General features: G+C 39.2%; 1 long non-coding RNA gene across 1 annotated transcript; it reads left to right on the plus strand.

The window, feature by feature from the left end:
- The first annotated feature begins 2,648 nt into the window (after positions 1-2,648).
- LOC120565405 lies at positions 2,649-7,178 on the plus strand. The gene is made up of 4 exons (XR_005640231.1): positions 2,649-2,893; positions 4,579-4,602; positions 6,667-6,777; positions 6,941-7,178. It is a non-coding gene; the product is annotated as an uncharacterized LOC120565405 (long non-coding RNA).
- The last annotated feature ends 5,276 nt before the right edge of the window (positions 7,179-12,454 follow it).

Consider the following 12,454-nt stretch of genomic DNA (forward strand, 5'->3'; position numbering starts at 1 on the left):
ATCAGCTAACCAGGATTTTCGCCCCTTCCCAAAAGTTCTCCAACGGAAAGTTCCCAGAATGGATATGCTGAGCAAATGCGAAGCGATCCATCTGGTGGAGTCAGGTTAGGATATGTCTGTGTAAATCTTTAAATAATGATAGTAACGGTTTCTCAGGTAAATTTTTGTTTTAACTCCCACTTCCTCAATTGTCCATTCTCTTTTCTTTTCCAGGATATTAATATCGGCCTTTACTTCTGGAAATAGCCATGGTGAATGTTACTAACTGGGTTGGAAATAGTGAAATCTAAGGCTTTTCATATTCATTCATATTTCATATATTAAACTTGGAATATTTCCAACATTCCTGTGACCTATATTCTCTTTCCCCTACGAAAGTTTCTTGTTATTTTTTGTTAATAACAACAAAAAGTTGCTTTTCACCGACTGCAAGACCCAGGCGGACCCAGGGGCATGCTGGGAAACACCTCCCTCGCAGGGGATCTAACAGCTGATTGGTTCAGAATTGACTCTACATGATGACGTTTTATATAAACTTTTTATAGTTTTTGAATTGGAGGGATTTGAACTGCTATTTGTCTGTTTTAAAGACTTATTCTGTACAGAACACATGTTGTGTGGCTGATAGTGACAATTAGAAGTCAGAGAGACTAAATCTGTTCAGATTACAGATCATCTACAGTCTGTTGTTATTAACATCAGCAACAGATCGCATGTAGAGCATTTTGTCAGCTACTCTGTCATAATATAAACAACTGGAGACTGTGTACAGGCTGATATATGGGTCTGATAACATTTTATTAAATCGGAATCAGACTTGACAGGTTGTGAGTGTGAGTGATGTGAGTGTGTAGGTGACCACACACTCACATCACTCACACTCACATCCTGAAGGCTGCAGGAAACAGCTGAAAACTTGTCTGACTTCAATGCAGATTTTTGTCACCGCCCCCTGGATTGCTGCCACCTGCCTTCGTCCACTTCACAGGGGGAGGCACAGTTCATCTCAAACGAGCCTGTTGCCTCCATCTCCGGATTTTCAGCTAGTCTAAAGTTGCCCTCTGCTAGGAAGAGTAAAATGTATTCTTACATTATGCTACATTTATGTATCCTATCTGGTGCTTTTGTCCACAGCGACTTACATTTAACTTTGTGGATAAAACACATTGCAATAATGTTAATAATGCAGTTATTATAGCCTGCATCAACTTGAGCAAACATGCTAAACCTCTCAGAGTTCTCCGTTTAGAAACATGTTTTTATTTGAGTTTATTGGCCAATAAGGTGTAGTCTGACCAGATCAGCTTTCGGTCTGAGAGTGAGAGTTTCTGTATCATATCATAGCAGACAGTTGTGATGTGGTTTAGCGGTGGCTAATTCACAGTAGGACTAGGCCACGTTGAGAGAGACACGTTTAGCAGAGATGCCCTCAGGGTACCACGCCACTCCCTGAAAAACGCATGCACTAGCTGCGACTGAGAAGGGTGTTACACCAAGTTTGTGTTATTTCTTGCGACAGAAACACAGACTCAGATAAACAGTCGAGGATGTGCGTTGTTGAACACGTTGTAAAACCTCGTGTTTGTAATTTAGATCGTACTTGAATTAAGGCGTGATTTCCTGGTTCGTTTTGTCGTCGAGAGATGCTGTGATGGGAACATGTCTAGGCGCATCCCTGAAGCCCTTATTGAACATCATGAACTTCCCATTTTCATACACTGCTTCTTAAGTCCAAGTTTCTAGTTATTAATTGTTATTAAATATGCCCAACAATTACAGAAAAGCACAAGTTGGTCTGTGGACTTCTTACATGTTGTGTGTGTTGTTGTTTGTAAAAGAGACTGTGTGTGTGTTGTGTGTGATGTGTGTGATGTGTGTGTGTGTTGTGTTTGTGAGGAGATGTGTGTGTGTGTGTGTGTTTGTAGAAAATAGTGAGAGAGAGAAAAAATGTGTGTGTGTTGAGAGAGACTGTGTGTGTGTGTTTTTGTGAAGAAAAAAAAAAGAGACTGTGTGTATTTTTATTAGTGTGTTTGGAGAAGAGAGAGACTGTGTGTGTGTGTGTGTGTTTGTAGACTGTGTGTGTGTGTGTGTGTGTGTTTGTGAGAGAAGAGACTGTGTGTGTGTGTGTGTTTGTGAGAGAGAGAGAGAGAGAGAGAGAGACTGTGTGTGTGTGTGTGTGTCTTCTATCAGTGTTGCAACTTCCTGGTTGGTTATAGCTAGAAAGTTTCCACTGTCTCCAGGTTTTAAGAGTAATCATACAACAACTAATGTTGACTGTTGGATGATGTTGTATCTTCAAATATGCTAATGCCCCAACATTACAGATAACCAAACCAGGAAGTGTTGACCAATACACCACTGGTATCCTGATGCAGTATAAAGCATACATATGTCAGTGACACCAGCATATCATATCGTAAGCAGTGCAATATGTCACTAAATGATTTTTCACGCATAACTGACCGACTGGTTAAGAAAGCAACAACCAACAGTGTGTGCTGTGTAAAAGACATTTTAAGATGCAGTGTGTTTATTTGTGGGGGTCATTCTGTCTCCGTCTGATTCAGACAGATCTGTCGAATTAAAAGCACACTTTTGATGACTTTTCTCTTTCTCCTGTCCCCTGTTTTTCTCAGGATGGACTGCTACAGCTCATATGACCAAGCTGCACAGAGAGCCTCCCTGCTCTATGAAGAAAACAATGATGATGGGAATCTGTGGACCAGGACCAGTCAGGACGCCCCCCTCCCCCTCTGTTCCTCCTCCCATCCTCCTGACTCCAGCTGCCTGGTCTGTCTCAACCAGACGGTCTTCGTGGTGTGCCGTAACCTAACCAAAGGGGTCAAAGTGATGATGGAGGCTGGAACAGACCAGGTCCTCCTCTCAAAGTCTGGTAAGAATCTCACAGATATCTCCACCCTGATACAGTCTGAGTCCACTGAGGCTACATCTACAACTACATCTACATCTACAACTACATCTACATCTACATCTACATCTACATCTACAACTACATCTACATCTACATCTACTTCTACATCTACATCTACAACTACATCTACATCTACAACTACATCTACATCTACAACTACATCTACAACTACATCTACATCTACAACTACATCTACATCTACATCTACATCTACATCTACATCTACAGCTACATCTACATCTACATCTACAGCTACATCTACATCTACATCTACATCTACTTCTACATCTACATCTACAACTACATCTACAACTACATCTACAACTACATCTACATCACAACTATCTACAACTACCATCTACATCTACATCTACATCTACATCACTCACAACTCATCTACAACTACCTCTACTACATCACATCTACATCTACATCTACATCTACAACTACATCTACATCTACAACTACATCTACAACTACATCTACATCTACAACTACATCTACAACTACAACTACATCTACATCTACAACTACAACTACATCTACATCTACATCTACATCTACTTCTACATCTACATCTACAACTACATCTACAACTACATCTACATCTACATCTACATCTACATCTACAACTAACTACAACTACATCTACATCTACATCTACATCTACATCTACATCTACATCTACAACTACATCTACATCTACATCTACATCTACATCTACATCTACAACTACAACTACATCTACATCTACATCTACAACTACATCTACAACTACATCTACATCTACATCTACATCTACATCTACAACTACATCTACAACTACATCTACATCTACATCTACATCTACAACTACAACTACATCTACAACTACAACTACATCTACATCTACATCTACATCTACATCTACATCTACAACTACAACTACATCTACATCTACATCTACAACTACATCTACATCTACATCTACATCTACATCTACATCTACATCTACAACTACATCTACAACTACATCTACATCTACATCTACATCTACATCTACAACTACAACTACATCTACATCTACATCTACATCTACATCTACAACTACATCTACATCTACATCTACATCTACAACTACATCTACATCTACATCTACAACTACATCTACATCTACATCTACATCTACTTCTACATCTACATCTACTTCTACATCTACATCTACTTCTACATCTACATCTACTTCTACTGCTTTTTGGTTTAAAAAAACAAATATCTTTTGCTACATTATCCCTCACATCCACACTACTGTCGCGTTTTCAAGCCCTCGGGTTATATAGCTATCGGGTCTCTTGGGTATTATATTTATGAGTAGGGGTATATGGGTGGTACATTTTTATTTTTAGTTTATTATTAATTTATGTTTTAACTTGACTTTATTCTATAAATGTAAGTATGTCATTAGCTATGAGATAGCACAGTGGAGTGGAGTCAGGAACACTGCTTGTTATAATTGTATGGCTATGCATGTGACAAATAAACTTGAAATTGAAATTGGGTTGTAAGAAAAATATTTTTACCTCATCTTTTCTTTTAATATGTTTTCTTGTTTAAAACAGTCCCGATGAAGACTAACCATGAACTTTTTTGTTGTGTTTTCATTACAGAATGCCCTGAACTCTCCTCTGGCGGTAAGTGTCAATACTTTGTTTATCTGTTTTTTGCCCCCAAGGCAGCACTGCCTGGAAGGCACCGTTGGGAGGCACTGGTCATGGTCAGGTTAGGTTTGGGTTAGGGTTAGGGTTAGGGTTAGGTTAGGGTTAAGGTTAAGGTTAAGGTTAGGGTTAGGTGCCTTGAAGGCAGCGGTCGCAGCGCTGCCTGGAAGGAGCAGTTGGGGGCAAAAAAACACCATTGAGCATACTTTACACACTTTTTCTATCCAATAATATACTCCTCAGGGTCCACATGTGTTCAGCTTTGTGTAGATGCACGACTAAAACTGTTTACCCACACAGTCAGAATTATGCAGGTTTTTAATCTAATGTGGTGACCTTGGGTGTTCTGAAAGACACCTCCAAATAAAATAAAATAATAATAATAATAATAATAATAATAATAATAATTATTATTATTATTATTATTATTATTATTATTATTATTATTATTATTATTATTACCTCTCGACCTGGGTCACGAAGCCAAGTCAATGGACTGGTTAATAAATGTGCCTTTGATTGACATCAACAGAGCGCTGTGAGGACTAAAGAAATAACCCAATCAGTGATGATGACAACCTCAACAAACAGCTTTTACCACAATGCCCCCCCCTTCATATCATTTCTCTAGAAAACTGTGTGTACGCTGGTCTGAAGTACAGGTCAGGGCTTCACGTTTCCTTTATAAATACCAGTATGTGTCGGAAAGATGTGCACGTAGTTTTTGTGCCTACACATCATGTTATTATCTGTCCCCAAGTGTGTTAGACACATAGAAATAAATTGGATAGAAAGGCCATTTCCATTCAAATCAACCTAGCAGAATGGTCAGAGCAGCAGACATTTTATGTGTACCATTGCCATGCTAACGTATAAACTTCCGATAATAAGTCGCGGAGTGCTGTAACGGACAAACGAACAGCGGAGTAGTTACGTTACGAGGCAGAGAGCCATCCGCTAAATGAGTCAGATTAACTTCATGCTTCATCCACACAACGCAAGTTGCTATCTGCACGAGTGACGGCTTTATTCGGCTCGTTTTCTGTGAACAATGTGGCGAGGTGACAAGGTTAAAGCAGAGTTAGCAACCCACTGCAGCTGGGTCTAACTTTAGCGGTCCGCTGACCCACTGCCGCTGAGTAAATCGTGCTCTGGTTTATTGGCATTTCTTTAAACCAATCACAATCGTCACTAAGCGCCAGACCAAAAATTGCAGGTGTGAAACCTCTCCCGGACCAAAAGACCAAATTTTGGTCCGATAAAGAGAGGTGGTCTCGGTCCAGACCAAACTGAACCATGGTCCGGTTCGTTTATACAGTGTGAAAGCATTTTTTGGATGGTTCGGACTTTCGGACCAAAATACAAGAAGCTCTGGCAGGCTATCCTCGTGTTACAAGACCGGGGAAGCTCCTTTCAGGAACAGCTCGGTGCTTAGTGAGAGAGAGAGAGAGAGATGATGAATGCGCTCAGAGCAGACAGCTGTCGGCTAGCAGAGCAGAGAATACATCAGCAGTTTATTTGTTAAGTGGTTGTAAATATACAGTGTAGGTTTCCGTTTGTCTCTGAATAAATGCTCCAGAAAGAAAGTTCCCGTGTCTCGCTTCTCAACATCACAACTAAAGGGGAGAGCTGCGGTCAGTTGAAAAAACTCCGACACAGAGAGAGGATACCAGAGGACGGGGATGCCCGCCTACAAACCAATCAGATATAATTATCTGGAGACGCAGCTCACGTATGTGATGTTGGCAGGACGTAGGTTTGTCACGTATAGATCTTTAGTGCGCTTGCAAAACTGCAGTGTGAAACCAGATCAAATGTAGACAACGTAACAAAAACATGAACCTTTCAGGTGTGAAAATGCACTAAAACTATTCATAGTTTTATATTTTAGTTATTTTGTGGTTCTGCACGTCCATGTTTCATGTTGGATCGTTGGTGTTTTTTTGGTAAATATTAGATTTTTGTGTCAGTTGTTTAAGAGTCAAACCATTTCCAGCTCTGTCCTCCTCGTGTCTCACTTCTGCTGTCTGTGTCTGACAGACGCTCCACAATCACTGCTGCCCGTTATCATCCCCTTCATCATCCTCATCCTCCTCATCATCATCAGGGGGGGTTTATATATATATATAGGAAACGCTGCAGGAAGTGAAGGTAGGTGTAGTCGCTGCTGGTCTGCTGAGGTTGCTCCTGAGTCGGTCAAACCTCTCATACATCACCTCTGGTTATTAATATAAACATTGTTCTTCTGTTTCTTTGCTTGTCTTTCATGGAAACATAAATGAACTCAAGCTGTGAAACTCACATGTGTTCACAGAAATCAAACCCAGACTCACACAGAAGATGAATCATCCACCATGACTGATGTGACACCATGAAGGAAACTGAGAGACATCTTTTCTACTTTTTAGAGTTGGTGGAAATGAATCATGAACAGATGTTTTTAACCCTAATGCCCTCCTCGGTCATTTTTGTACATTTTTCTCAAGTTTTTTTTTCATTTTGTGATCATTTTTGCTGTGTTACTGGTTATGGCATGACATTTTGTAGGAACCTTTCTTTTCAGCCAAATTTTTTAAATCCAGTGTTTTTTACTCTTACATGTCTTTTATACTTAAATGATTCATTTTGTACCCTTTGGACACCTTCGTGGCAAAAATGTCCACACACACAAAAACTGTTATTAAATCATCATATATCAATATATGTTTCTGCTTTTTTTTTCATAAATCACTTAAACAACTTCTAACCTAATCAAAACCACCAAACATTCAATCATTTTCAGGATTTTAACCCTTTAAATGCCAGTTTATGTATTTGAAGTATGTCATTATTTATAAAAAAAAAACACAAAAAATGTTTTTTTTCCCATATAATGAATAATATGTAGATGGGGCTTTGGTGGTGATTAGAGGCTTGGATATGTCAAAGATAAGCAACAAAACTGATTTGATTGCCTCTGGACACCTTCGTGGACAAAAATGGCCCCATTGACTTCCATTATAACCACATGTTTTGATCTCACTGCCTTTACAGTATAAAACCATGCATTCTGTAATGTCAGCATTTCATTTGGAAGAAAACTAGTCATATTTGACATTTTTACAGTATTTCACCAGATTCAACCATTTTGGCCTTGTAGGCCGATGCATGAAATTGTAGTTATATTATGGAGCTGTGTGTGTGTGTGTGTGTGTGTGTGTGTGTGTGTGTGTGTGTGTGTGTGTGTGTGTGTGTGTGTGTGTGTGTGTGTGTGTGTGTGTGTGTGTGTGTGCGTGCATGTAATGCATGTCTGTGTGGAGAGAGAGTTTGTGTAAATCTGTAAACAAACAATGATAATTTTAGTGGTGAAAAAAGCGCCTTCACTTTAGCCAGTTATATTATGGAGCTGTGTGTGTGTGTGTGTGTGTGTGTGTGTGTGTGTGTGTGTGTGTGTGTGTGTGTGTGTGTGTGTGTGTGTGTGTGTGTGTGCGTGTCTGTGTGTGAGAGAGTTTGTGTAAATCTGGGTGAAAAAAGGGCTTCTTTTGAAGGATGCATTTCATGTGTCTTTGAAGACGTGCTTGAATAAAAACATTGTCTCCTGCATTTGTTGTAAACAAAAACAACCATTAGTGTGTTCATGCACCTGGCTCTAGAGAAGGAGAAAGACCTGGAGCAAAGAGAAGGAGCCTTTATCTTCCAGCCAACTGCAGGACTCATCTGAAGATGACACAAGTTTCTGGAGTCTGACAAAATGGTCACTGGTGTCCTCCAACTCTGAGTGCCTCTAACCCTTCCTCTGAAAGTGGAGAGGACACTGAAGATCCTGTCCATCCTAACATTGAATGGACAGTGAAGAATTGGCAAGTCTGGTCTCCATCTAATACTGAGACGCTGCGCAACATTCAAGCACCGACCGGCATGATGTCAGAGCCCACGAGATATGCCATATCAAGAATCCATGATGTAGCATCCTCTGTCGATGTTTTCTTCACTCCTGACTTGATCCAGCTGATTCAGGAAATGACAAACCTACACGGGAGGTGTTCAATCTCAGGATGGAGTGATGTGGATGCTCAAGAGATTTGAACATACATGGGACTTCACACTTGGCTGGTGTGTACCGGTCCAAAGGGGAATCCACCCGGAGCCTGTGGGATGTCCATAGTGGGAGACCAGTCTTCAGGGCCACCATGTCCCACAAACCATTTGAAATGATAAGCGCCAGTTTACAGCACATGCAGGAGACAATGTTTTTATTCAAGCACGTCTTCAAAGACACATGAAATGCATCCTTCAAAAGATGCCTTTTTTCAGCCCTAAAGTGATCACTGCTTGCTTACAGGTTTACCACGGTTTACGCAAACTCACACACACACACACACACACACACACACACACACACACACACACACACACACACACACACACACACACACACACACACACACACACACACACACACACACACACACACACACACACACATACACATAAAAACACACACACACACACACACACACAACACATACACATACACATACACACACACACACACACATACACACACACACACACACACACACACATACACACACACACATACACACATACACACACACACACACACAAACACACAAGCACACGCACAAACACACACACACACACACACACGGCAAAAATACAATGACTTCATGCATCGGCCTACAAGGGCAAAATGGTTGAATCTGGTGAAATACTGTAAAAATGTCAAATATGACCACTTTTGTACAAAATGAAATGCTGACATTACAGAATGCATGGTTTTATACTGTAAAGGCAGTGAGATCAAAACATGTGGTTATAATGGAAGTCAATGGGGCCATTTTTGCCTCGAAGGTGTCCAGAGGGAGTATCTGGAACTACATAAAAAATACTAATGCAATCAAATCAGTTTTGTTGATTATCTTTGACATATCCAAGCCTCTAATGACCACCAAAGCCCCATTCCCCTATGATTTATTTTATGGAAAATAATTAATGTTTTGTTGGGTTTTTCATAAATAATTGTTACTTCAAAGATTTAAAACTGGCATTTAAAGGGTTAAAATCCAGAAAATGATTAAATGTTTGGTATAACAATAAGTACACAATAAGTGATTTATGAAAAAAAGCAGAAAAAAATATTGATATATGATGATTTAATATCAGTTTTTTGGACACTCCAAAGGGAGTATCTCGCACTATGTAAAAAATACTAATGCAATCAAATTAATTTTGTTGCTTATCTTTGACATATCCAAGCCTCTAATCCCCACCAAAGCCCCATCTACATATTATTCATTATATGGAAAGAAAATCATTTTATGTGTTTTTTTGTAATAAAAAATGAAATACTTCAAATAAATAAACTGGCATTTCAAGGGTTAAAATCCTGAAAATTATTGAATGTTTGGTAGTTTTCATTAGGTTACAAGTTGTTTAAGTGATTTATGAAAGAAAAGCACATATATTGATATATGATGATTTAATAGCAGTTTTTGTGTGCGTGGACATTTTTGCCACGAAGGTGTTGAGAGTAAGTATTTTTAAGGAGGGCATGAGGGTTAACCTGCACTGATTCCATCTTATATACTGTAATAAAAGTGGATGAAAAGATCTACTGTTAGGGTGATATTTTAGTCTATATTCTCTTTTTTTTGACAGATATCTTTAAACTTTTCCTTCAGTTACACCATCTACACGGCAGAGTCCCAGGATGACTTTGGATATGTCTTTATCCATGAATCTGAAAATACTGTCATCAGCCATAAACAAAAGTCCATTTTCTCCAGGTATGTATAAGATGTTGTATGAATCAGGCTGTGAATGAGATCTGAACAAAGCCCTGTGTAGAAACCTTCAGAATATAGAGAGGAGGGAAAGTTTAAAGTTTGGTTGATGTGAGTGCTGCTGAAGAGATTTCAGGCTCAGATTCTGAGATCCAAAAGCTTTTAAAGATGTATGGATTGTAAAACTGACGAAGACATGGAAGCAAAGTAGACCAAAAATCTCTTAATTGACCACAACTTGAAGAAAAAAGTGTCCAGCATTAAGCAGTAACTTCAGCATTTTGACTTGCGCAAAATGCTGCGGCTCGCTTTTTAACGAATACCTCCAGACGTGCACACATCACCATCTGCACTTTCATCTGGTGAAAGAAATCAAGGTTTGGTTGATGCCAACATAAAGTGCATTGTAATAATCCAGCCTTGAAGTTATGAAGGTGTGAATGACCTTCTCTTGAATATAGTATGAGTATATTGTCTACTTGAAACTAGTAGCATAGAGAACATGCACTTTGTGGCAGAGTTTCCTTTGCTGTTTGTGATTAACATGGTAAATACTAAAAAGTTTTCCGTGTGAACTGATTATTTCTTAAACCTGTTAACTGTCCTGCTGCTTCGGGTCAAATTTGACCCATTTTCATAAAGTTTCTATATCAGAAATTTTGGTTTCTTTCAACCAAATTGTATAAAAACGTAACGTGGATGGTTCCATACAACCATTAGGCTTCTCTTCACAAGTAAAATAAATGATCAGTTCACTACTTTCATTGAATTTGGGCGTGTTATTCAATTTTAGCGTTTGGAAAAGAAAATGATCAAAGCACGTTAAAAAAAAGTGACAAAAAATGTTTTTAAAAAAAAAGTGACAAAAAATCGACAATAACATCGGAAATAACATCAGAAATTTGTGACAAAAATATATTTTTTTAAAATGACCAAAAAGTCGAGAAATAATGACAAAAATGTCACCAAAAAAAGTTTTTATTTGAAATTATACTGTATCTGAAGTCTCTTTTATATAGACCTTAGTGGTCCCCTAATACTGTATCTGAAGTCTCTTTTATATAGACCTTAGTGGTCCCCTAATACTGTATCTGAAGTCTCTTTTATATAGACCTTAGTGGTCCCCTAATACTGTATCTGAAGTCTCTTTTATATAGACCTAAGTGGTCCCCTAATACTGTATCTGAAGTCTCTTTTATATAGACCTTAGTGGTCCCCTAATACTGTATCTAAAGTCTCTTTTATATAGACCTTAGTGGTCCCCTAATACTGTATCTGAAGTCTCTTTTATATAGACCTTAGTGGTCCCCTAATACTGTATCTGAAGTCTCTTTTATATAGACCTTAGTGGTCCCCTAATACTGTATCTGAAGTCTCTTTTATATAGACCTTAGTGGTCCCCTAATACTGTATCTGAAGTGTCTTTCCCGAAATTCAGCCTTGGTGCAGAATTACAGCCACTAGGAACAGTCCCACAATGAGCTTTCCTTAGGATGTGCCATTTCTGTGTCTGTAGCTATTGAGGAGGAGAGGGGGGGGGGCTTGACCAACATCCACATGATGTCTCTCTCTCTCTCATGGGTGGGCCAAATTATCTGGGCGGGCAAAGCAGAGAAAGGGGAGGTAACCTTGCTCCTTATGACCTCATAAGGAGAAGATTCCTGATTGGTCCATCTGAGCTTTCATTTTCTCAAAGGCAGAACAGGATACCCAGGGCTCGGTTTACACCTGTCACCATTTCTAGCCACTGGGGGACCATAGGCAGGCTGGGGGAACTCATATTAAATGTTTAAAAAACTCATAAAGTGACATTTTCATGCCATGGGACCTTTAATCAATTAATCGCACACATCTGACAAAATATTTTGTGGTTTTCCCGCGAGCATATTTGTGTAAACAGGGCCTGAGAGACCATTTAAAGGCTCAGCGATCTTTTGCAGGTGTTTTGAATGAATTAGCTGATTAGAGTGGGACACTTTGAGACTACAATATTGAACCTTTTCACAATATTCTAAGGGCGTTTTCACACCTGTAGTTCGTTA

The sequence above is a fragment of the Perca fluviatilis genome, chromosome 9 (assembly GCF_010015445.1).
Source record: "Perca fluviatilis chromosome 9, GENO_Pfluv_1.0, whole genome shotgun sequence".
NCBI classification, from domain to species: Eukaryota; Metazoa; Chordata; class Actinopteri; order Perciformes; family Percidae; genus Perca; species Perca fluviatilis.